We start from the raw sequence: 25,772 nt of genomic DNA, 5'->3' as shown, positions 1-25,772 counted from the left end.
AAAAATCGAATTAAGTGTTAAGAACTGCGATTAAATGCTTAATGATCAATTGTTATTTACTTTGTGAATACGAACGTTCAGATAACAGGCGACTCGTTGTTAGTTGATATTTAACGAATCTAGAAATACATTTTAATTTGTATACATTTTAATCTTTCACATCTTAGTGTCTTAAATCTTCTTTCCAAACGAGATTTCTTTGAATCCGACAAATCTTTACTTTAACTAAAATTCTACTGTTATATTAAAGCGTTTCCTTTCGATCATCAAGTAGAGTAAAAATTAGAAAATCACCAAAAAAGCATTTATCATATTTCTCTTATGTAACCTTTAACAAACTTCGTTCGGAATATATATGTATCGTTACACAATCCACAACTATTGTTTACTAAATTACGAGCCGTAAAAATAAATTTCTCGCGATTATTGAAAGAACAGTTCTAGATACGAAACTGAATCATCAGCGATGTTTGCGTAATTAGTGTGACGGTGAGGTTGACTTTCGTCTTTCTTGAGGGTGGTCCCCATAAAAATATCGAACTGAAGCCTCCGGTAGTCTTAAAGCTATTTTCACGAGGGTATGAGTAAACGTCGAGTGGGAGGATCGTAAAGTTGAGAAAGTGGCTGCTCTTGACCGTCGACGGCGTTGATCCACCCTCTATAACTGCCAATAGAAGGTTGCGCATTGCCACCAGTGTACGTTCTGTTGTTTAGACTGTGGTATTATTCCAGAGAGCATTTATGTGGTTAGTGCGCCACAGAATTTAGATATTCGGCGCAGTACCGAGATTGCATGTCAATATGACGTTTCAATATCTCCATTAAGTAATTAAATGAAGCCTACCGGCGAAATATAAATTAACATCTTTAATAGACAATATACGCTATTGTACCGAACGATTTGGACTGCCTTCTGCACTTGCTGTAATAGTATAACAAATTTTCCAAAATGTATAAATTAATGGAAAATCAATGACTAGAAACGGTGATTAGTATGCTCTCGTGAAATTGAAAGATTATAAACGCAAATAATCTGTTAACGAGGATCGCGTATAGAATTAGACGAAACTCGTATTAGAGGAATCAGGATGAAAAAATATATAATACAAGGAAAATAACCAAGTTAGAATTGATCAATATTCTTTAAAATGGATCGTTGTAAATTTAGGAAATTTTAAAATAGTTCTACGAAGAATTATGAATTGATCACATAGCTCTTTTGATAGTTCTAACGTTCTAAAAATGAAGAATAATCTTCTTTTCAGATAAAGTACACTATCACGTTGACGTACGTATCCGGATTTTAGTTAATTCTGCTGAAAACGGCGTTAATAATCTTCGCGTGAGTTTAGAAGAACCTCCTTTATCTGACTCGTAGTTTACGAGCGGTCTGAAGATAAAGAACTTTTTAAAGTATGTTTCATTACATTAACCGCTTGAAAACCATGCTGATGAACTCCGTAAATTGAAAAGCAGAGAAAAATAACGATATTACGTACATTTTTTAAACTTGAACTATGTAATCGTCTATACCAGCAGCTTTGATAAATAAACTTAAGGATATCAGTTAGTTGTCTAATTGTGAAATTGTAAATTATTGTGCGAGAAAGCTGAGATAATAAAATTGAAAAGCTTCACTTTACTGAAATCATAACAAATCTTTTGATCGTAATTTCTATGGTCGAATTGCATCCTAATTGTCTGAATGTTTGAAAATGTTTAGGCTTTTATTATCTTAAGGCACATTAAAATACATTAAATGGAGATGATCGGACAAAAGATATTTTACACGATTCGATTAAATAGTTGCATTGGTATTCATCGTCAACATCCGCCAGTGAAAGCGACACGAAATCATAGCGAATCCTTTAGTGAGACGTGTCCCAAGATCCATCGCGTTCCTTTGTTCTTTCAAAGTTTATTTCCTGGTGGATGTTCGTCGTGTTCGTTTGAGAAACGTGCCTCAGCTTTCGATAAAATAAAGGCGGAGAACCGTGCGGATAGTTCCTTAGGAAACTGAAGAGAGTACCGACTGTTCCTGGCAATTTCTAAACATTCCCTTGACTACTCCTAATCCGTAACCTACTTCCAAAGAAGAATAAAAACTTCGAACAAAACGAACTGTTGTTTGAGAAAGAAAGAGTATAATACTCCAATTACCCACCTATGAAACCCTACTTTGGACTCCTGAAAAAAAAAAGAGGACGAATAAAAAGAACAAAAGAGCGCAAAGAAAACAAAGCACGTATTGTTTCCAGCTGACAAATAAAATCCAACGCTGCGCGACGGTGTGATGAATTGGTGCTCTTGAAGCTTAAATACCGAACAGCTTGGAATTTATTTGATAGGTACATTCATGTCATTTGCCAACGTATCTACATTTCACCTATTGTAGAGGATACCAAACTTCGAGCGTCCAATATTTGTTTCCACCACGGAACACCGTATTCTGCATATTTCAATCGTGTTACGGTAGCGAGTTAGAGGAAACTAGAGAACTCCTGCCCTCTTCGAGATGTTCGATACACCGATACACCGGAACGAGATATTCAATTATAGGAAGAACACTTGGTGCACGATTGTAGAACAAGATTGAAGCGTGGTGGTCGATTATTTTCGTGAAAACAACCTACCATTTGTTCCAAGTATTCGTTCCAAATATTCGTTCCAACTGTTCCTTCTGAACGTTCCTCCCCCTCGTTCGTTCGAAACGTTTGTCTCAAACTGTTCGTTCGGAAGGTTCTTTCTACACCAGATCGATCTATTTTTCGTCAGTGATATCTTGCCGTCTCGTCATTCTAGACAACAGGGAGAGAGAGAAAGAGAGAGAGAGAAAAAAGGCAGCGGAATAAAATAACGTTCCCAAAGGATGGAAACATGGGATAGCCTCGCCTCGCCTGGAATCGTAGCTTTCATTCGAATGGCAACCTTTCTAGACGTTTTTTACACTCGCCCGGTCGTTTTGATTGCGTATTCTTCGCCGGTCGGTTGGTATTTGCTATTCGACGAAGAGGAGGGAAATAGTCGAGTGGTGAACCAAGGAATTTTAATATCACGTTCAACGCTCGGATTTCCGACGTTTTCGTATTAAAACGACCGGAACAGATTGCAATCACGCCGACGGCTACTTGGCAATTAGAGAGAAAACAGGCCAAAGACGACTATTTAAAATCGGATAATCGAGAAACGAAATGTATGGGAAGAAAGTTGGTTATTCGGCCAAAGAAGGATATTGTACAATAGATGGAAGGAAATGCAAGAACGTAACGATCTATTCCTAAAAAGGTTGACGACAGCAGGTGTTATGGCGGAGCTTCGTGGAACAACGTTCATGTTTCAGAAGTGCAATGATAAACGCGATTTTTTCAACAGGACTCTTTCATATTTCGGACACTTTATGGATTTTCGATGAATAATTCGTTGACGAGGCGAGGTAAGTTTATAAATCATTTTTGGAAACTCGTGACGATGACACGGATCAACTAGAAAGGGAAAAATGTATCTGGTTGTGAAAGATCGCCTCGTTGACCCGTTGTCGAACGCGTGAAACCCTGTGAGCCGACGATGAATTACTACGAAGTGTTTTGTAGTGTGTAGTTTCTGTTCGTTAAACTGTTCGATCATGCGGAAGTATCTATCGGCTTCGAATTCGATGCAAATTTAATCGTTGAAATATTTTCTATAGGATACAAAGGTGATTTGACGTTTTATCGAAAATCGAAGAGGCTGCAACGAATATTACCTTTCTTCTCCCAGGGAAACAATGGATTGTCCTAGCGTTTCTAATTCCTCTTCGATACTTTCCAATTTTTCTAAACGGAGTATTCATTATAATACGTAATTCTTATAAATATGTTTGGAATTAAATGGTAGAAAAACGATGTTTAATTAAATGACGAAGTTATAGGCCTCATTATCAAAGACTTTGTAACATTAGTAACAATTGTTTGACGATAAGTCAAGATATAGATCATGTTTTATAATCTCGACTGCACTATACTGTGGGTCTAGCTTCTGACTCACAAAATGCACTGTAATCTAAAAAATGAAACGATGGAGTTCCTAAAAATGAAAAATTTTCTTCGAAAGCACGATTCTTCTTTGTGTCGATTATATAATAAAATTAAAAAAAAAATTGGCAAGCATTTTGTCTGCCACGAACCTCACAATTCCAACGAATGTGATAAGAACAATGATCTTTTTGGACATCTCGTCTTGCCAAATTTTGTATCATAAGATTTGTATCACCTCGAATCAGTCAGTGATTATGTTAGTTGATAAATCTTTTCCGCGGCCATTTGCTGGGAACGTTACGCAACACAAAGACGTGAATGCAATCATGAAACGTCAAAGCCAAACAAACGGGTCGCGCCTTGCAGAAGTTTCGTGTCTGAACAAACATGACAATTTCCTGCGGGAATGTGCACGTTCGCGAAATACGTCTGTTAATCGTTCAGTTAAGTCATCTTCATTTATTCGTTAGAAACAATTGTCATAATTTGGAAACGTAGGACTCGAAATGTTTCCTCTTAAAAGTACAACAAACGATGCAACAATCTTATTATAACTTGTATATGATTTTTCTTTGCATTCGACTAGGCGATGGAATTTTAAAAAATGTAAAGCAAACCGTGATAGCAAGAGGCTGACTTCAAAAGAGGAAGTTTGACGTTAGTATGATACACCAAGTTTATTACACCTGTACGGTTCTTTTTCAAATGCGATAACGATGAAACTTTGCAAACTTCGTAATAACGTTCGATGCACGATAGTAATAAAATTAGTTTCATAGGAGAAAAGTTTAATGTTACAGTTGTGCATCAACCTTATCGCGCCATATACGATGCCTTTTTTGGAATCCAATAAAATTTTCCAAAAATTTGATACAAAGCGTAATAGTAATAAAAATGGCTTAAAAAATGGCTACCATAACACAATAAAATTCACTTGAAAAATTCAGTATGACGAAAATAACAAAACTACAGGTTCTAGATTTTTTATTTTTTGCAATTACTAAAATTGTATATCTCTCAATGATAGAGAGATAACTAACCGCTTTGTAATACTTTCGAAATTCTAATCGCTTCGGCAAACTTATTCAAACTTCCATCAGATCGACGCTTGAACTATTCGACATCATAAATTCAGCCTTCGTCTGCAGCTACCATCGATAGCTGCATACCTGCAATCCTGTTATCGAACTTCTCATCAAAAAATCATTAGTATCGCTTATCCAACGAACCAACGATTGGAAACAAACAGGTCGAAAGATCAAAGTGGTAGGAGAAGCAACTTAATTCGAAGTTGACAGTCGTAATAGATAGTTATCGAATATGAGAGTTCAAATAGGCTTTAATCGAACGATTTCCTCCTACGTATCGAGCTGATGATCCGGAAGAACATAAAGCCAACTATTGGATACCAGTTTCCACCAAAATCAATTCTGTCGAAACATTTAGATACCTGTAACCGATGAACTTCGCCTTCTATATTGTTCCACTCTTAATATTGAGTCTCATATTGCTATCGATTTGATGAACCGTGTAACCATCTCGTGACGTACATAGAGTTTGATTCGGACAAAGGTTTGGAACTGCTAGATTTAATTAAGAAACAAATAATTTGAAAGGCATGCAATTCTATTATATGAGAAAATCTTGTGATGAAAGTTTTGTGGAGGCGAAGAATATTGTTATTGACCTAAATTAGTAACTTTGCAATACTTTGAATAACTAAAATAATCGAGAGTTTCGTAGTAATGAATTAGTATGTCAAAAATAAACCAGAGAATAGAGGATTAATTGTTTTAGTAATGAGTTCGAATAATGAACGAACAACAGTTGAGAATATTTAATCTGCAAAACAGTGCCAAAGTAGTCGAAGTTCGAAACGTCCAACTTTAAAGTTGTATCGTTACTTTACATCGTCATTTATATCGTTGAAATTTCTAGAAAAGTAACAGCGGCGAATTTACAAAAGGATGAGTAATTAACTGTTAAAAGTGTTTGAATTTTCTTTCAACCATTCAATTACTGAATTTCTAATGTTGTAATCTTTAGTTAGAATGTTGCATCTAAATTCTTTACGATAGAGCAACCTAGTAATTCCTTTAATTCTTGTACGCAGTACAATGTAATTAGATGAAACTTACACCCGTAGTCTATGTGAATGGACCGTTAATTGGTGTCGTCCTTTGAAGATACGATCGTCGTCGTTCCTGACATCGTTAATCTTATTCGACAGCGTCCCTTTAACATTTCTCGGGAACAACCAAGAAGCACGAATGATTACATCACCGATCAGACATGAAATGAAAAATATGCTTCTAATTAACGTAACGTAAAATAATATTTTTTCTCATATTTTTAATCGTCGTACGAATCGCGACAGTCGATGAAACTCAATGTCTCCTCGCTGCTCGATGATTTTTATCGCTGCTCAGGATGAAAAATCTATGTAATAAGAATCGAACAGTCTGCACTATAATTTATTCTACGATATAATTTATCCTGCGATTTACCATTCTGTTCTAGAAAGACTCATCGATGGAGTTTAATAAATCTTATTTTAAAGGAGAAAAGCAACTGTAAATCGGAAGAGGTCGATAGAATGGTTTTCCACGTCTCGTCATTTCGTTCCAGAAAGATTCCTGGATAAAGAGAAATTAATAAATCCCTTTCTAAAGAGGGGGCGAAGGCATAAATCGAAAGAGAGCGGTGAAGTGCTTTTTTTTTTATCATGTATCCCGAACTTTATTCGAGTTTCAAATTCATACTATAGCGAAATTCGTTCGGTAGGATTACAATGGATCGTATAAGCTTCGAAAAAAACGACGAAGTTGACGTTTCCTGATTGATAAATCAGCCCTTTTTTTCCTTTCCACGGCGAAAACGCTTCGACGGAGAATTATGGTGATCCAAGATACGCTTTGTTGTGAAAACCTTTAGATCTCGCCTGCTCTTCGTGAAAATCTCTTTTAAATATAAATGAGACTCAGCTTTCTTCCAACAGGGTTCCTTCGAAAATTGGAAGAAGATTGATCAAAAGCCATATTTCCACAAAAGTTTTTCGACTCTGAAGAAACTACAATATCATTCGTGTAACATTAATCTATCAAATTCAGGTTGATCACTGAACAGAGTTTTATGTTCACGTGGTAAAATATAATACATTTACATCAGGAAAGAGCGACATTCAATGAACACGTACAATGTTTAAAGAGGAAGAAAGAAATTTACGCTTAAATTAGTTGGTAGACTGTCGATCGATTTGCATTTCCATCGTAATTCGAAGTACATCGCGGCAACTTCATAGAGGGAACGTTTCAACATTTTTATCAAACCCGGCAAGAAGTCGGAGCTTAAGCTGACGCAAAATATTTATAACTTTTCGATCACGTACGAAAAACTAGTCGACTCTATTTTATCCAACGAATTCCCTTTGTTCGGATCGAATTACGTATATTTACGCATCTTTCCTATGCTGTCACTTCCATGACAATGTTTATTAACCTCGACCCACAGAATTATTTTCTCGCCGCGGTTGTGTTACCATATCCCATGTTCCTTAATTCGAATTTCAGAAAAAAAACACGTCCATTTCTTTCTATAAAAGCAATCTTTACAACGGCGTCAGTTTGCATTGTTAAATACAAATATTTCCATGTATGTACAATCGTATGGCGAAATTTGATTTACAAAATTAATATCGAAATAAATTGATATCGAAATAATTTTCGCGACAAGCGTGTTAATTCTTTATGTATAGGGTGTCCTAAAGTTCAATAACCAAACGTTTCTAGTAGGTTTATAATCGAATAAAAAATATTTATTTGACTGAAAAGTTGTAATAAAAGTTACGGAATAGACTTGCGGTTACTGTGCTATAAAATGAGAATAGATTTATAATCATTAGTCGGACTATTTGATGGTTAAGTGTTCATACTTCATTTCAAAATGTTCACCGTTCGATACCAACCTAATAACGATAAAAGATTAAATTTATTTCCCCGTGAAACTCATTTTAATCGTGCTCCATTTCAATGAATCAATCAACTCTTTATATTAATTCAAAACATGTGTGTCAATATTTGTCCGATATACCTTTCTTTTTCATATAAAAGTGCACGGTCAAAGAATTTCCCACTTTGTGTTTCGTATTTTTATTATACCCTTCTGATAAACCTTCCAACAACTCGGATTTACATCGTACCACATACTTTGCTTGATTATAGCCGCAGAATAAATTTGCGAAGGTACTGAAAAAAATGTCTGTTAGATACTAAGACGTATCTCCCTTTTTTCTACAAAAAAATAAAATTGACGGAGTTCCGAACGATCCATAACTGACGAGGAATTAACTTATCGAGTACGGCGTGGAAAACGATCAACAAACGAACTTTCTGATAAATCATCAACATCCCGCACAATTCCATTTCGCAACTTTGTGTGTTCTAGTTATCGGATCAACATCATAGCAAACGAAAGTACGCCGTTTAAGTGCAAACGAAAAAAGTTTCTCCTCTTAGTGGCCATTAATCATTTTGCAGACAGAGAGTGGATTAATCATCAACGGTAAATTAAACAAGATACTCTTTTTCTGTCCAGCAACGTTCGTCTCGCGATCTAACGTCGGTATCCTTGGACTTGTTCAAAAATCAAGACGCAGACCTCATGGAGAGACGAAATAAAATAAAAAAAGAACGTGATGAATTAGACAAAGAGAAATAACACGTAGGGAAAATCGGACTGTATTGTAGCGATGCTTCCTCATAGACGTCATGTACCGGTGAATTACACGTCCAGGAACATGAAATACATGGACACAGATACGTGGTTACCTCCGCGAGCGAAACTTTTATCAGTAGAAACTTTTTACCAACAGCTCTCCTTACCTGTGAATAATACAGTTTACGACTTTTGGATTATCACCACATACAGTAATTTGGCTTTTATAATTACTATACATTATACGTATATACGCATTTCGGGTGTATGAGATAAATTTTGTTGGTCGTGCAAATTATTACTAGATACTAAGTACTCGTAAAATCTCATTCGTTTTATTATCAAACTTGTCATTGTTATGCGACAGTATTTATCTATACTGGTACTTTGTAACTTGTAAAATTTACCTCGTGATATTAATAATAGCTAGAGGACCCTGTAACATCTAGTAGAATAACGAAACAAGATAAGCCGTTGAAAAAGTATATTATCCTAAATCGTATACAACTAGATCTTCGTTTGAATACATGAGGTTTCGTATGCTCTGAACTAGTAGAAAAAAAGCAACAAAATTTCGAATTTATCAAATGATCCTAGTTCGATAACCAAAGGTTGTCTGGATGAAAATGATGGAGATTCGCTGGCGTCAAAAATTCAATAAATTACCATGCGGAATTCGGCTGTTTGTGCCAAGTGAAATTTTCAACGACCTGAAAGTCAGCACGTTCCACAGCGAGAAGAATCCTAAAGACGTCGAATAGTAAGAACGTTGATTCTCTCTGGACGAAGCGAATTTCAAACTGCCATAAATCCTCAGAATCTTCTCTCGTGAATTCTCGCTGGAACTCAGTCAGCCGTTTTAATCACTCAACCGCAATTGTCATGGCGAGAATGACGACTGCTGCGGCCATTTATGAATCATTCATGTTCCTCCTAAAAAAACCATCTTATCGAAGCTGTAGATTCAGACGTCACGCGACAACCGTGATAAGCCGTAACATTTCTAAACTGGACCAGCTTGAACGACAAGGTAACGCTGGAATAAATTAAATCGCGATAATTAAGGCGCGGCGTTGAAACAAAAATCGGAATGTGAAAAGGACGGTTGGTTGGTTGGAAATGACGTTTCTTCGCGGAGTGGCTTTCGCTTTTATTGCTCGAATCCTCGGATTTGCGTAGATTCTTAACCTCTGACGAACGTTTCGCTAGCAAGAGGGTTGCTCGAAAGGGTTGAAAAGGGTCAAGAAGATGTCGACATTAAAATTCACGCTCCCTGAGAATTAAACGCGAAAACCATCTATAAAGAGGGCTGAAAAAGTTTTGCTTCTACGAATCGTGCTGCAGAAAAAGGAACGGTTGCTGGAGAAGTGTTGTTTTACAACCGGTCGCGTAATTCGAGGGTTGCCTTGAAGGCAAGATCTCGGCCGAAACTCGTAAAAGGTGGATTTTTCACGTGCAAATGGTACTAGAATCGAACAGAATCGAATCTGATCCCGTTCGATTTCGCAAGAAAATAATAAAAATTGTTTGTAATAGTTTCTATTCTTTTTTTCCAGAACGATACGAATTTTCGCAAAATTGAGCTAGGGAAAAGTAAAATTTAACCAAAGAAGTTTCGCTTTTTTATTCTCGTAGCTTCTGTTGACATTGGAAATTAGGTCGAAAATAAACCAGCTGTAACGGCTAGCGAAATTGAAGTTGTACAAATCGCCGACTCAATTAGAGGAAATTAAAGCTGAACGTAAGTTCCGGATCTGGTATATTTATCTTCAAATGTTTTTTATACTCTTTCGTTTCTTCCTACGCTGTTTTGTTACTCGTTTACATTTCGGCGCGCGTTAATTCTCGTTTCGCAGAATAATCTATGAAATTCTCGCGTGGAACGTATACAAAGGGGATTTTTGCCCGACATTACCAGTTTATCTCAAGATTTAGGGTTGCTATCCTTTTGCTTTTTCCTTTTACCACCTGTACGAAACTTATTAAATCCATTCAGGATCATAGATCGTAGTTTCCCCTTCTTGAAACTTTGCTTTTTATAGAAAACTTCTTTCCTCCTAGAATATATACTTGAACAAAGTTGTTTCATCCGCGGCAAATTAAGTCACTAAACAGTAAAGAAACCGTAACTCGTTTTTATTTCTCACTTAGCGTTAACGTTTCTGATAACGCGTTTCGCGCTCTGTTACAGCAAAATTTCCGGACAAATAAGCTGCGTAGAACGTGACAACGGCTAATAAATGCGATACTTCTCAACGAGATTAAAAATAATAAAAAAAAAAAAAAAACCCAAGGCTTGATACGGTTCGTTTCTTCTGAAACCAGGTAATTCCTGCCCTTTTATTGCCAGTGCAAACGAACACGCGACTCATATTCCGATATTATCTTCGATATTGTTGTTGTTGTAATAGGCTAAGGGAACGCGAGACTGTTAGATGCATCGAATAAGGTAGAAAAGGTACATTTTGAAACTGGTAACTGATGAATATCACTATAACTTATTATCGTCTTGTGAACTCAATATACGCCCTCGTTCATAAATATCATCAACGTGCACAAATTTCCTAATAATTTTAATCAGTAACCGGAGTTTCAAATTTGTAAACTTTACGCAAAGGATCGATTTGCTCGTAACACCAACGTGCTGTCACCGGACACTAACACTTGGCCTGCATTTGACAACACGTTGGTGCTACAAGATGTGAAAGTGTTAAAATAAAGTTTCTCAGGCTTACTTAACTTTCTGTACGTACCCTAGTACTCATGCACAAGGATGTTTTATTTATTTTTTTGATATGTATATTATACGAAATTGAAATTGTTTATGTAAAATGTGTATCACGATGTTTCACACTTACAGAAATCATCTCTTTTACTGCATGTTAACTATTGAAAAAAAATTGTATTGCACGATAGCTTTAACGTAGAATAAAATTGGCCTGGTTTCCATTTCTAATTTCCCAGCTAAATTATGTTCTATCCAAAACAAGCTTACGTGCTTTTGAACTTTGATGTATAGATCAACAACGACAAACAATATTAAATTATCATTTAAATCTGCCCAAAAATAAGAATCAAGAAGATGATGCGAAAGGAGTTTATTACAAAGTTTTTTCTATCTCTGACAAAGGGAACTTGAATTATTAAAAGGTTTGTCATCCAACAAACTCTACGAGAAAGAAATCAAACAAACTCGTCGTTGCACGCTGATCGTAACATTATCGTTCACCATATTATCGATGTCGATTAATTTAGCTCAAAATTATCGTCCTACATTTGTGAAGTTTATCGATCACAATGTAGAAAATCAAACAGCACGATTGTATTATTCATTCTCGAGGACAAAATTATCGTGTTCTTAAACAGTCACGATATTACGAAGGTTCGTGCCGCCTTGTTCAAGGATTAGACTTAGGGAAAACGATTTTCTGCATGTTATGTGGAAATAACCGCAATTTAAAGTCTCTTTGCTCCAAAACGACGTTCAGCTAATCTCGTTTGGTTTACACGGCACCCATTTGATTTAATGGGAGTATACCTCACGTAGATAACCATAAAGGCGTAATCAAAATTCCATAAATATGAAACACGCGTATAAACGTTGTTATCCGAAAAAGCCGAATAAAATTCAATGCATGCATCGTCGTAATTTCTAACGCAGAACATCGAACGACGAAAGACGTTGCACCTATTTATAATTAAGTTCAACGTACGTTTAACTGGCCGATTCGCCAGATTCACGCTTGATTTGGATCGCGCGCAAAGTAATTTCCCGCTTCCGATCTCGAATAGAACGTGCACTAACATGTCAGACATGTGTACAAATTGAGATAACAAAAACATGATAACAGAAACTTGAGTAAAATTGAAGAATCATTAAGAAATTATCAAAAGAATTTACGAATTGTTATTTCATTTAAAACGTTAGACGATAAAATCTCTCTGATGTAACAAAATTAATATTCTTTTTATCTTTATACGTATAACATACTTCCGTTTCTTGATCTCCTGTTTCATCAATTCTGATATTTATATTATTATTGTATCTCTTGTTATTCGATTCTTAGCGTACATTATCTATTAATTCACTTCCAATCCTTTCAACAGATTTTAGATCAGAAAACAGTCAAAGAGAGATTAAAAGAAACTCGGGGATACGAAATGAAAATATAAAAATAGTACTTTGTCTTAATAATTATATTTACACCTGATCTTCCAAATTGCAAAGCAGCTACAAGGATATCACCGTTATCGCTGGACTGTCTGCAAATTTTTAAAATCCTCTAACTTTCAGAGAAATCCTCTAACGTTCTGATCGTCCCGCATCTCGAACACTGTTCTCTCGACATAGAATTCTTCGTTTTGTTGCTTCTAAAATTGGCGACCCCGTTGCAGCAATTTTTTACAAATACGATCTGCTTTTAACATGTCTCGCGTTGTTTACGTTGGAACCGCATAGATTCATTGCCAGTGCTACTACATTTGTCTTCAAAATTGCAAACGACTATATTATAAATTGCTCGGAAATTCTCCAGCTATCGAAGTTCGATGTTTCTCCGGGGACATTCAGAAAATTTCTCTTATTCTATACATTCGACATTTAGTTGTGTTAAACGTATACGTGATCACGCCAACTCGCTCACGCGCAGGCTGCGCTTTTTCTGTAAATCGTTGCCCACGTTTATAAGAACATATCTAAAACGCTTGACATTCGTCTTTGTCTCCGTATGTATCACGTATGATCAACGCCATATTCCAATTATACAGTGTGTCTGTTTTATCTGGAAATACGTAAATATTTCGAGAACTATGGATGAGATAAGAAAATTGATTTTCAAGTTTATGTTATACAATTTTGAGGGGGACATATTATGATAATATTTATTTTATGCTGGAATAACTTTGAAAAGCCCTATGAAAGTAACGCTTGTGTTTTTTAAATGGGAACTATATTCTTTTTCATTTCATATTTTTATAACTGACGTCGAGGCGCTTCTTATTTATATTTTTTGCATTAACCACTATCCAGTTATTAATTCTTAAGAAGGATGCGAAGTTGTATTAAATATGTAGAAGGACCAACGACTAGTCGTTTCTAAGGAATAGTATTTCGGTGCATACACAAGTACTCGCACAAACGGCTCTTTTTAGAACCATCAATGATGTATAAAGTTTACGGGAGCAATGGGTAACGCCAATGATGTCGATATATTAAGTTTGAGATTCAATATTTCAATAATACTTTACGCGAGAAGTACGTAGTAGTAGAAGCAAGTAATGTTCTGAAAATGTTTTGATGTTACATGATGGTTATAGGAACGTGGAATAAAAAAATGTAGGGCTTTTCAAGGACTTTTCGGGGTGAAATAAATATCGCCATGATAGCCCCCTCGAAATCGCGTAATATCTGTTTTATTGTTCACGAGATACTCACGTGTTTCCGGGTAAAGTGGATAAAACCGTAAAACGTTGATAAATGTACGTTCGTGTTGATTATGCTTAAACCAAAGAGTGTTTCCCGTATGAATAAAAGAATGAAACAAGATAAATTTTGAAAATTTGCGAAGAGGGTTGGAAAACATATGTTTACTTGCAGATCCAAAAAGCAATTTTGGTAATAGGCTGATCGACGGCGTACTGAATTATAAAACTGTTTTTTAGCAAAAGAAAATAAGAAACTTATCGTGTTCTTTCCTCGTAGTTTTCAGTTGCCACACTTTTGGAATATACGTGCGACACTACGAACGCAAGAATGTAACAATAAAGGCAGCTCGTGATCGTATTTTTCTAAAATCAAATTAGAAGATTCGAGAAAATTCCTTTGATCTCGTTCGAATCGCGAATGCATCTCACCACCGGTTTCCTAAATAATGTAATTTCTGAAAGCCTTTCATAGTCCAGTTCGATGTTAAATTAATCGAAAGTGCTTCTGAGAGAGAACGAGTCGGTTTCTTACGCGTTGTGTGAATGCATCGCGGAATTCTTCGTCGGTGCTGGCAACCTTTGTGTTACGTAATTCGTCGTCCGTCTTTGCAACCTTTGTGTTACATTTTCATCGATTCGACGCCGTAAATGTGGCGATCCGGTGCAGAATGCCGGAAAGAAACGGGAAATTGGTCGTAAAAGGTGCGCGATCCGATAACGCGAGCTGGGGACGCATAAAAATACGAGTTAATCTAACCTTAAGCATCGCGACGATCCAAATATTGATCGTCACGGAAGCAAGGAGGCCAAACATGATAATAAGTCATGGAGAATCATTCCCCCGTGGAACGTTCAATTATGAAAATAACTGGAATGTTAAAATATCGTTAGAGACGTTCTATCGATCAAGGTTCAACGATCAAGACGATAGGAAAATGCCATGGACGAAACCTCTAGGTAGGAATTTTCTATTCAACATAAAACAGATCTCTATCAAAAAAACAAATCTATGTTTGTTTCTCTGCACAAAATTAGCGTAGTAATTCACAATGGAAATCGATCAAAGTTCAACGAAAAGCATAAGTTCTAAAGGAAAGACAAGTTTCCTTTAAATAAAATTTTCAGATTAACAGGCATATAAATTTTTCACCATAAGGATGCAAGTTAGAAAATTTCCTATTCAACGTGTCACAATTCTATTTCGAAAGGACAGTTCTGATTTGTTATTGAATCTGTCTAAAAGATAACACGGTAGCCTCGTATATAAATATTCTAATGGAAATTAATCAAAACAAGATTAAGGTAAATATAATGAATAAAATTGAAAAACATGAATAAAAATATAAATTTCCATATATTAAGTTACACCGGATGAATGCAAATTATAAAATACCCCTACGTACTCTAACACGTAACAGCCCTCGACAAAATAATTCTGATTTGTTTCTCTCTAGGAAATTGCCACTTGTAATGTTAATTAATCAGAATTTCTCGACTAATAGCTTTGGTAGAAATCTCTACCTACGCTCTGCTATCCCCAACGCGGCGTTCTTTGAATTTATTAATTGTAGCGTTAGTGTATGAGTTAGGATAAGTGTTACATTGTAAATAGTTTAAAGGAATACAGCTGTCGGTGATAAGAATCAACCGCCTATAGTCTTCTGTTTAGTTTTAAAATCAGCAGACAACGACAAACTGGTGCAGTGCCTGCGTGAAGACAAGGAAGTGTTCGCCAGTGAGTGTTTCTTTTTACCTAGCGATAAAATAATAATTCAATTTCCCGTTATAGTCATCCGCTCTATCATCCCTAGATGGTTCAGCTTCTGTCTAGTTAGTCTAGTTAGAAAATGCAAAGCAAGCTGCAAATTTCTACCCTCTTGTGCCCGATTCAAAATTCGTGTCGTTGAATTTCCATGTCGATATCGAACATAGACATCGTGGTCCGCGCGGTAACTTCGTCGGAGCGATAACTGTCCAACGCGTATTTGCATACGATTTGAATAAAACGAAGAAGACATCATTGAGTGTCGAACAAGAAGATTAGTGGCGAGATCTGGCATGACAGTTACTCGTTAAATTAGCGGCACAATTTCGTGCGCGTAATTAAAATTGATCGTTTAACCAACGAGGGACGCGTGTAATGCAATGACGCGATCATAGACATCGCATTGTTAGATGCTGCGGACTGGTCTCACGAGACGAAAAACGGTGATTCAAAGACGACGTTGACGAGAGCCGGCAGGTCTATCAATCTCGTGGGCGGGAAATGTTATGCATCGAAATCTAAATAGACTGTATGGAACAGATTGCCCGTAGCTAATAAAATCGATGAAAAGCACGCACTGTTTTTACAAAAACATCGTTTACGCGGTACATGCAAGTTTGTCGATTAAAATGTACACTTTGTGCTACGTAACTGCGTCGGAACGTCAGGAGTTGATCGACCGTTTCACCGATCGAACGTGCAGCTTTTATTCTTGAATTGAGCGGCAGAAATTCCACACATACCTAGAAATATCAATAGAGCAGAGTACCGTTACACAAACTTTTCCTCACTTTTACTTTGATCTACGCTTGATTTCCAATCAAATTTCCACGTCCCGTCACTGATCACACGAGGCGCGCGAAAGGATAAAAGGAGACAAAGTGACAAACGGAGCGAAAATCCGGGAGGGAAGATTCAAATGTCTGGAGGAATTTACGTGTCGTGAAATAGCGACAATTTACTCACGATTGATGAACGTCGTTTCGAGGGTGGCCGTAGCGGATACTGAACGAAAACCGAGGAAAGATCGGCGAGAAAGGTAGAAGACAACCGCGTCTGCTCGTCACCGCGATACTACTGGCGGTGGTTGCTCTACCCACGCCAGAAAGTGCGACCCACGAAGCAACCCCCACCGGCCGTCGATCCGGTCGGGATATAGCAAGCTACCCCCGTGAATCGGTGATCCTTCGATTTCGATCAACCTGATCGAGTTTCACCATTGACGTCGTTTACCACGTTGATGTCGAGGTGGCCGTCACGCGGTAACCAAGCATAATTGATTCCATCGATCAAATCTCGATGGAAATTAATATATTCTACCGATAAGGAATCGCTGAATATAAGTTTACATAGAAATGTTGCAGCTACGCTGCATTAAATAGATTCTCGATTTATTACGATGATATTCGTGGAAAGTTAATATAATTGTAATGACAGAGGGTGGTGGGTGGATACAAGCGACGTTCAATTACACGCATAACATGATATCGATGTGTAGCATGTATATGTAGATAGTACTATCGTACTTTCGCGTTGAAAACTTTATAGTTCAATTTCATTGCACCTTAAGTCGTCCTTGGATTTCTGGCATACGCCCCTACGAACCTTAGAATATCTTAGGAATTTGCAGGTCTTTTCCGAGTCAAGACATCGTGCACCTCCTTTTACACGTTCTTTCTTTCTCTCTATCTCTTTCGCCGATAGAATTTTCTTCTCCAATACCTTCATTTATCGTTGCAATCTCTTTTAGCAATCTCTGCGCTTTTTGACCGATGACATCCATTTGATTTTGTATCTTTACGTTGGTTTTTCTACTATTTCCTGGTATTGTTGTAATTGCTATTTCTTCTCTTAAAGCGTCAAAGTGATTCTCTCATTTCTAAAATCCTCTTGATATTGTTACGCCCACTTAAACATTTATTTTTATTGTTAGGTCGTCTTTTTTGTTACGCGTGTGCTGTTTTCTTTTTATTGCTAGAATTTGACTTTTCGAGATCGATGCTGTTTTTCACTGGCGGAATTCTTTTTCTGGACAAAAATTGATATCTTCCGTGGGTGTTTAGATTCTCGAAACAATTATTATAGATATTTATTAATCCATGTGCACGTAAATCGAGAAAGAGTATGAGAAGTATTCATAACATCTATTGTTTTTACGGCAGAATTCACAATAAAGGAATGCATGCCATTATGGTTCATTAGATTGCTTGAACAGGATTAAAAGCTTTATGATTCTGTTTCATACAGATTGTATACAAACGGACTAAAACGAATCACGGTACGGTTAAATATCGAAACAACTGCAGATTGTAGCGAATTAAAAAATTCCTCGTCGATTTTTCAAGCGGAAAGATCCCCTATTGACTCTATTGCTGTACGATCGCCGATATTTTTCCAAATTAATGCGTGAGAAATGTTAGTCGAATTATAATTCGCTTGCGTGATATGTGTATCGCACGTAGAGTGTTTTCCATTTTTTTAGTCAAACTATTAGAGCGTAATCTACAAGTGAAAATAAGAAAAAGATATTATATAAAACTTAGCAGTAAACTATTTATGCAAATGCATATTTATGATGGATATAAAATTGATTTAAGAAATGCATCCGAGGTAGAGAATTATTTTATTTATTAAATATAACAAATAACAACATTTCGTTAGTGAGACCTGACATAAACTTGTAAATAAAATACTCAAATACATTTTTGATGTTCTGTATTCTGTGTATTCTTGCAGCTTGAAAATTCCCATAAATGTGTAGAAGTCGACCAACTCGTCATAAATGGCATTAATGACACGTCAATATTTTATTATATTCCAAATTCATTACGTTGAAAATATCGCGAGAATATTATTAAATATCAACAACTAACTTATTAATTAGTTGTGTTAATTCTTCCCGCGTAGTTACTTTTATATATTCAGCAGCAACAAATTTGTTCCTATGCGCATATTTTATATTTCGAACTGTGTTCAATATTGGCTGATAATTTTGTAATAAAGCGTTTACAGTGAAATTCGCTACAACGTATTTCTTTTATTTTCACTTGCAAATTCCCTTACCTTTTTGACGGCAAAATAGAAAATACCTTGCATAAGAATTATTGAAGCTAACAAGCATGATAATAGCTACGTTTCGTTAAATTATGATTCCTAGGAGAATACTCGAAACGCAAGGACCCTCGCAGTAGAATAAGGAGCCACGAACAGACTTACTTCATTCACGTGATCGTAGTTGTATTGGGGTGCACGTCAATGCCATCTGCACATATCGACTTAGCGGATTCCACTCCGTGTCCCATCGTAATTAAAACGGTTTAAGATAAAGAGTTGACATGCTTGAACGAGTCCTCGTCGCCGGGAATTTATCCACCGTGCGAATATTCAAACGTCCATACGTACCATCGTAGTTGGCCTTAATTAAAATTTCTTAATCGCCTTCAACAGTGGTAAATGGAACTCGTTTTGCGGTTACTTGAACCGCTATTTCAACCACATAATACGCAAATACGATTTACAAATTGTTAAATACGGATGACACAATGAAGGATTAAACAATAAAGAGGATGGAAACAGAATAAGGAAGTCGTGAATAACTGAATAAATTATGATTTAAATCCTGTTCTACATTGTAGAGTGCATTGTGTAAAATATATTCCTTCTTGAACACAATTCATCAACAGTTCCATAGATGTTATAACGACCGGGTAAAGAACAATAGTTTCGAAAATATCTAAGAGAAATGATAGAATAAAAATTAAGAATTTCCCGCGTATTTATTTCCGTAACTTTGCCACAAATTTAAACTTTACATACCGCTTTTGCGCAATATTCTATATATCAATAATTTCACAAACATTACAAAAAACAAATTCACTGTTTCAAACTCTAAAGTTAGCGTGTTCCCTTGAACGACGTCGAATGCAATTTTCGTATCTGGGAAAGCCACTCGACTCGAATTACAGAACATGCTATTACATAGCACCAGGAGGCAAATAAAAATGCAATATTCGAAAAGACTTGTTGATGGAATATGAAATATCGTTCCTGTGGTTCGATATCGGAGTTTCAACGATGGTAATATCATGGATTACATAATAGTACCGCTTTCGCGAAATCGCGACTCGATTCGAACATGTGTTTGAATTTTGAATACACGAAAGTTGGCCGTCTTCTGAAATATGGATCAGTGAAGTGTACAGCGTGTGGCCTCGAATGGAGGCGTTTTCTCGCCCCTCTCCCCCGCCCTCTCTCTTTCTCTCTCTTTCTCTCTTTCTCTCTCCTCCCTGCCATTTCGTTCTCCGAGCAAATATTTGGTGCAAACACTCGACTTTGATTTTATAATTCCAGTCGAGTGGGGCATAGCTCTTTCAAAGAAACTGCCTACCATTTCAAACTAGTTTCGTGCTTTTCCCACCTGGCCATATATGCATAGCTACACAGTGATCCGTGAAACGAATGAATTTACTGCGACGGAAAAAGCAACTGTTTGTTTCTCTTGCGGCACTAAACGAATCTACAGCGAAACAGGCGCCGCGAGGACCTTATGCCCTCGTTCGTTTGGCTAACCGATTATACGAGCAAACTTTTTTATCACGGTACAAACATAAGCCGATTATAGATCTGTCGGTTTAATCTGTTGTATGGCGAGATAGCAATTTTGTAAGTAAACTTAGCGAGGAGCAATTTTGAGGTATTATCGCTGTGCGAGTGAGTAACTTTAAAACTAGCACACAAATCGCGTCGAATGAAAAATTTACATGGTTAATTCGAAAGTTATTCGACAAAATTACGGACAGCCAACAAATACTAAAGTATGTCGTTTCGTAGATGTCAGTAACAAAAAGGTAGCAAAAATTTCGCTTGTTTTTCCTGGATCAAGCGTGTATCAGATGGCGTTTAAAGCTTGTTTTCCATGGAAGACATGTGGGATATTCAGATTCGTGTTTTATCGCTGGTATTTTACTCTTGCGGTAGAAAAAGGTGCGACTGTTCTTATCCAGGAGGGATAATGGAGCGCGCCGATTCTGGCTTTCATCGATCAGAATCTCCCGCGTTGGGAATAATGCATCCAGCCGCCACCAGATGGAGGTAGTGTTAGCTAATGGAAGCTATCTTCAACTTTCTCGTCGAATACTCAACTGAGAAGTTTGGCTTGCTTTTACGATGAAATTGCAGCATGGATGACACTTATTTACGTGATATAACCAAAGGAAAAGTGAACGAAGAAAATTGCTATGGATATTAAAAGAACGTCTACGTTTTCACGGTTCCAAAAGGAAATTTTTATCAAGCCGTCGTAAGATATCATTTCTATGCATGTGAAGTATCACTTAATTAAATTCGAAAAAATATATAGGATAGAATCACTTTGGAATATATCACGGTCTCCCGGTGTTCCTAAAGACACACAAATTGAGAAAAAAATTGCAAACGTTATATCTATTGGAATACTATGAAAAGACATAACACGTATTGTCAATATTTCTCGGAGTTCTACCAGGGGATCCAATATCTGTACCGTGAACCGCAGTAAAGGTCTTATTTATGAGTTTAATACCTCCCGTTAATCCAGCCTAGCAATTGCTGCTAAATTAGAGAAAAGATATTAGGGATAGACTTCTGAAAGAATGTCTGTGGAAGCGCTATGCAAAGAAATTTGGCATTTTCAGTTGGAATTCGATGAGAGGAAAATGTTACCTTAATAACCTGTTCTTTCGTGAGATTTATTGTTTCGAAATGCATACTTTCGTCGAATTACGACTAGAACGGCACAGACACAGAATTTCTGTTAAAATACCATTCCCGACTCTCTGAGAGGATATCAGTTACAGTATATCAGGAATAACGGCGATTACGCGCAAATTGCGACAATGTTGTGATATCGTAAATTCCTGGTCAGTTGGACCATCTATTACGAATTAACCAATGGCAATAAAAGAAACAAAATATCATGAATTTCTCTACAAAAACCGGAAACTACATGAAGATTACTAAAAACCAAATATCTCGAAAAATTTTGCGAATGAATTGCATAATGTCTGTCCCATTTCGACGACTAGAATACTACGAATCGACGTTTGCAATTTAACGGATAGTGGTTGGCATAAGGTAACGGAATCGTTTGGTATTCCAACGACGCTCTGGTCAACTTAAATGCTCTTGATTGCATCGATTGTAGCGTGAAAATGGCATCATCGCACCCGATAGGTCGTATCGTGTACATACCATGTCACTTTGATTCCGAAATTCCACGTGGAGCGCTTCAAATTTCGTTGAACACTACTTTTTGCCCCCACTGGGATTCTCTCCATCGCCGTTCTGTTTGACCGCGGAATTGTTTCCTTCGTAACTCTTAACGCGCGAAGCAAATAGTATCATTTTAATTTGTGTAGAGACATTATAATGCAGTTACAAAGTCTCCTTGTATAATTAAACCTACTAATAACATTATAAGTTATTGTTATTGTAAGTTATTAGTATGCAAAAAAACACAACAAATAAAGTATAATATAAAATATCTCAAAATATAGTACTCGTTATAATGTTCAGTGAGCGAGGTCTTTAATTAAACTGTAATTAAATTTGATGTCTTTAATTATATCAAAAATATGAATGTACATAAACATTCGTAGCTCATAATGGAATTAAGAAGCTTCAATTAATATAATTAAAAATACACCGAGATTTTGGTTCCTTTGATACACTTTCTAGCTGCACTTCGTTTCAATTAACTCCTATGTTTTTAGTTTCTCTTTAGTACGTGCAATCTTTATGAAACACAAAAAGGCGTCTCTTCATAATGTTAGAGAAAAAATAGCATAATACTATTATCGAGACATTTTAATTTCAATAATAAAATAGGTTTCAATCGTTGCACGCATCAGGATTGCTTTAATTCCTCTTCAATAATTTCCAACAGATAGGCTACGTACAAACTACTGACGCGTCGAGTGCGATAAAACCACTGCCGTCATACCGAAAGTTATGGATTTGAACCAGCGGCGAAGTTCTGCTAACTCGACGTCGTGTAAATTAATCGCGGCAAACTTCGAGCGGCTGCACTGAAAAGTTACCATACAGAATTTAAAATAAATGTTGATTCATTTTTTCCTCGTTCCTTGTTAGCTTCCTTTATTCTTTTTTTTTTTTTTCTTTTCTTTTCGTTACTAGAGTACATACACTACCTTAAACAAGTAGTATCTGGACGCTTTTGGTCAACTAGAATTAACAATACGTGAATTTTATAGAAATGTACGCAATAATAAATTAAAAATTGGAAGCGACACTAACTATGTTTCTTGTAGAATCAACAAATATTTATACATTTAAATGATCTCTTTAGATCCTCGATCCTTAACCTTTCATACAATTGTACTTCCTCAAACATTTATTTCTATTGAGAAAACTTTCATGAGCGTATAGTATAATGAATTGTATAGTGTAAACGAAAGACATCGATAATTAGAATTTTTCCAAATATTTAAAAAATGTAAAGAGAAGGGAAAATTAAGCTTGGACATACATAACCCAGTTTGCTCTTGAATCTAATTTATATTGCAAATTGGAAAATCTGAAGATACGGAATTACAAAATAGTAATAGATATACAATTAATTATTCCAGTAATCATTAATTATTAATAATTTATATTAATTATTCCATATTGGTTTCTACATGTCAATGTAATTGTATCGTAATATTCTATTATACGTAATTATGGTAATTATAAAGAATAAAACGTTTGCAGGTTTATTTAAAATACATTTTAAATCTACAAAAATAAATAAAATAAAAAAATCGTTGAGTAAAATACATTTTGTTAAAAATAACCAAATGTCTATATACCTTTGAACTGCTGAGTACATAAAATAAAGTATCAAATGTTTTCTTTTTTTATAAACACTGAAACACGTTCAGATATCTCCTAATGTTAGTGGTGTATAGTATATTCGATTATCAGAAGCTTTCTTTGAGATAGACACGAAATCCATTAAGATTTTGCGTCGACGGGTCTTATTCTTCTTCCCTCGGGACATTCATCGACCATTGTATTTTCCTTCTATGCTGTATTTTCCTCCTGCGTTTCTGTTGGCACGGAGACCAGACTAAACCGTGTATACCTTTATAGCAATTTCAACGAAGCGCCTAACCGGCTTAGGGTATCCCTGTTTGCTTCCTACTTAACCAAACCAGACAGGATGGTATAACGATTGGTAAATAAACGGCGAATCTGGACAACCCACTATCGTTCTGTAGTTGAAGCATGTGGGTTATGAAGATGACAGTGATTGCGGGGTGCTCGTTTTATTCGTTCGAATGGAACAGGATCGATCATAACTTGGTGACAGAAGGAGGGATGGTAAAATTTCGGATGATCTGAAGAAGATGGTGTTCCAAAAATACCACAAAATCGTCTCTCTCTCTCTCTCTCTCTCTCTCTTTCTGTTTGCCTGTTTAGTAGAGACGATGTAATTGGAAAGGAAAATAAATGGAACACAAAGAGGGAAAAATAGATAGCGAACAAGAAATGGCGAAACACGAATCTGTGAACATATACGTATCATTGTCAATTGATCTAGTTAATCCGACGACGAAAATATCAACGTTTGAAACCGAGACAAAAAGGATAAAATAAATATCTACCAAACGAATTGAATATGTAAAAACCACGAAATTTCTATTTATATCTCGTTTAGAATTGAACGGTTGAATGTTGTGTATTTAAATACACTGAAATTCATCAGGACTCTAATGAAACGATTGTGAACGCGATACAAAGGATAAATCGCAAGTATTAGCGAGGACAAGGGACCATCGAACAAATCGAGAATTAATAGGATTAATTGTTACAACGGCGAGTCAATATCTCTGCTTACCTCGAAGCTTGTTGGACGAAGATCTTCTCTTTTCAATAGATCCTGTTCCTGGCTCTATAATTTTACTAGAAGTCCGTTTTTTTATCGTAATCGATCAAACGGACCTCCAGTAGCAGCTGTATACCGACAGGATCCATTTCTGCGTGGTAGATGATTCGACACTTGCAGAATTATATTCACGCTGGAAAATTGATCGACACTCCCGATAGACCGAAATTACATTGGTATATGCGGCGAAATTCTTACAGCAATTTAGAAGCGAAGCATATTAGAGTAATTCGTCGATTAATCACGAGCAAAGGTTACGAAATTTCCAACGAGAGCATGTATTAACTAAATATATAAACTAACGCAATTTCCTATCTCACCATTGATCAACTATGCGAATAGTGTACAGACGAATCGCGATCGCAATCAACGAACTCGAAGATTAAGAAATTAGCAGAATTTTATTTTTTTCGTGGAGCACAGTTGTTAGTCGTTTCGACGTGGCAAACTTAAAATCCTCGTTACATATTAGCGAATCGTTCGCGAACGTTTCAAGATCGCAACTAACGAAATTCGAAGAGTAAAAAATTAGCGAAGCTTTATGTTTTTGGCACATTTGACAATTATTTCTACGCGAGAAACTGAAAACCTTCGTCACATGTTAACGAAACCTTCGTCACGTGTTAACGAATCTACGAACGTTTCGCGACTAACGAAACTCAGAGCCGGAATTTTGTTTCCTTCCTTTTGCGTGAAACACAGTCGTCAATCGTTTTGACAGCAGGAACTTGAAATCCTTGCCACGTGTTATCGAATCTACAAACGTTTCGCCATCCACAACTATCGAAACTCAAATATTAAAAAATTTGCCTATTTCTTTTTTTTTCTTCGTGCAGCGCGATCAACAATTATTTCAGCACAAAATACTTGAAATCTTCGTCACGTGTTCGTACATAATTCACGGTATAACAGTATATAGTTGGCGATCGTA

The 25,772-nt window shown here is 36.4% G+C and overlaps 1 protein-coding gene across 4 annotated transcripts in view; it reads right to left on the bottom strand.

Annotated features, from left to right (window-relative positions):
- The window catches only part of LOC139991745 (neuropeptide CCHamide-1 receptor-like), a 39,729-nt gene extending 14,543 nt beyond the window's left edge, over window positions 1-25,186 (bottom strand). Inside the window, exons 1-3 of one of the 4 annotated variants that reach the window (XM_072012094.1) lie at window positions 19,132-19,682; window positions 17,902-17,981; window positions 16,882-17,823 (exon numbers count right to left, since the gene is read on the bottom strand). The gene's annotated coding sequence lies outside the window, so the exon portion shown is untranslated. Of the gene's footprint in view, window positions 1-16,881; window positions 17,982-19,131; window positions 19,683-24,793 lie in introns of those variants that run through there. The other 3 variants (XM_072012092.1, XM_072012095.1, XM_072012093.1) reach the window with 3 other exon arrangements.
- Window positions 25,187-25,772: the final 586 nt, after the last annotated feature.

The sequence above is a fragment of the Bombus fervidus genome, chromosome 10 (genome assembly GCF_041682495.2).
Source record: "Bombus fervidus isolate BK054 chromosome 10, iyBomFerv1, whole genome shotgun sequence".
NCBI classification, from domain to species: domain Eukaryota; kingdom Metazoa; phylum Arthropoda; class Insecta; order Hymenoptera; family Apidae; genus Bombus; species Bombus fervidus.
The sequence above is the reverse complement of the archived record's forward strand: the minus strand, read 5'-3'. Positions and strand labels throughout refer to the sequence as shown.